Raw genomic sequence first — 2,038 nt, forward strand, 5'->3', positions numbered from 1 at the left:
AGAGTCGGACATGACTTAGCAACTGAACACACACACAGATAAAGAGAATATTAAAGCTGGAAGGAAAAAGCAACAAGTGACATACAAGGAAACTCCCATAAGTCTGTCAACTGACTTTTCAGCGGAAAGTCTGCAGGCCAGAAGGGAAAGGCATAATATATTTAATGAGAAAAAACTACAACCAAGGATACTTTATCTGCAAGGCTTTGGTTCAGATTCAATGAAGCAATCAAAAATTTCAGAGCCTGTAAAGCCATCAAACCATCTTTAAGAGAAATGTTAAAGGGACTTTTCTAAATGAAAAAGATTGATCGCTTCAGCAGTACATACACTAAAATTGGAACCATACAGAGAAGATTAGCATGGACCCTGCACAAAGATGATATGCAAATTCGTGAAGCTTTCCATATTTTTACCAAACAAACGTAGAGTCACAGATGTAGGAAACCACTTACGGTTACCAGAGGACTGGGGGTAGAGGCTGTGGACAAATTGCGAGATTGGGATTGACATACACTCACTACTATACATTAAATTGATAACTAATAAAGACTTACTGTATACTCAATACTCTAATCACCTATATGGGAGAGAATCTTTTTAAAATTGTTTCATTTTTTAAAATGAATTTTTACTGAAGTATAGTTGCTTTAAAATGTGTTAGTTTCAACTGTATGGCAAAATGAATCACCCATACATCTATATATATATTTCCTACCTTTTGGATTTCCTTCCTATTCAGATCACTGCAGTGCATTAAGTAGAGTTCCCGGGGCAATACAGTAGGTTCTCATTAGTTATCTGTTTTATCATAGTGTTAATAGTGTATATATGTCAATCCCAACCTCCTGATTCCTCTCGCCCACTCCTTTCCCCCTTGGTATCCATAAATGTGTTCTCTACGTCTGGGTTTCTAGTTCTACTTTGCAAATAAGATCATCTATACCATGTTTTTAATTTCCACACATATGTGTTGATATAAGATATTTGTTTTTCTTCTGACTACTTCACTCTATATACTTTCTAGGTCCATCCACATCTCTACAAATGAGACAGTTTCATTCCTTTTTATGGCTGAGTACTATGCCTTTGCGTATACGTACCACAACTTCTTTACCCATTCTTCTGTAGACGGACATCTGTTCTCAATCCTGCCCTCCTTGGTTCAGCCACACAGTCCCTCCCTGTGTAACCCACACCCTACTCTGTCCCCTTACAATTTTGTTCATAAGGTGAACAGTTTGTGTTTGATAGATAGTTGCTTTCATTATAGAGTCTTCAGTAGAAAAAAAAAAAAAATCACCTAAATTCATGGATCACATGGAGTGGTCTCTTGGTGGGCTACACTCAAGAAAAGACATTCTGAGACTCTCCCCCGCCCCCAGCAGATCAGCAGGAACCTGGCGTGGGGGTGGTCTCCCTGAATGTCAGCACTGGACCTGGGAACAGTGAGGGGAGGGCCTCCGATATGGGAACGGTGTGCCTCTCAGGGATGCTGGGGGAAATACTGCCCTGCCAAGGGCAGAACCACTTTTCCCTGGGTGGTTTCACACATCACTATTAGCGTTCATATTATCATTGCTATTTTTATGGATGCCTTCTCTTCTTGCTACTGGGCATTTGAAGCCTCTCTGGCGGGGCCAAGCCTCAGTGAAACTTGAAATTCTGTGTACAGATAAGAAAGTCACAGGTCATGGAAGACTGGCCCATGGGTCCTTGAGATGGGTCTCTGGGAATCTATTTGTCTGGGCAGCTTATCAGGAAGACCTACCCAGCCACGACTCCCAGCCCAGGCCATTCGGTTGGTGAAAGATAACTTGACCTGTCTCCTCCAGACCTCACAGCCCTCTCCCTGCTCTGAACCCCACTGCACTATCTGGCACGTCATTGCACTAGAAGTGAATTGGTTCTCTCTCCCCACTTGCCTTTGAGCTCCAAGGAGGATGGACTGTGCCTCAGGTTGTGGAGGAGGGTTGGGTAGAATTGGAGAATCAGCTGAGGGGCAGAGGGAAGGCATGGGGCCCTTTCTCTGCTCCGC

At 42.8% G+C, this 2,038-nt stretch overlaps 1 non-coding gene across 1 annotated transcript; it reads left to right on the forward strand.

The window, feature by feature from the left end:
- The first annotated feature begins 309 nt into the window (after positions 1-309).
- On the forward strand, positions 310-414 carry LOC138438396 (U6 spliceosomal RNA). The gene has a single exon (XR_011256335.1). It is a non-coding gene; the product is annotated as a U6 spliceosomal RNA (small nuclear RNA).
- The last annotated feature ends 1,624 nt before the right edge of the window (positions 415-2,038 follow it).

This window comes from Ovis canadensis, chromosome 3, assembly GCF_042477335.2.
Source record: "Ovis canadensis isolate MfBH-ARS-UI-01 breed Bighorn chromosome 3, ARS-UI_OviCan_v2, whole genome shotgun sequence".
NCBI classification, from domain to species: domain Eukaryota; kingdom Metazoa; phylum Chordata; class Mammalia; order Artiodactyla; family Bovidae; genus Ovis; species Ovis canadensis.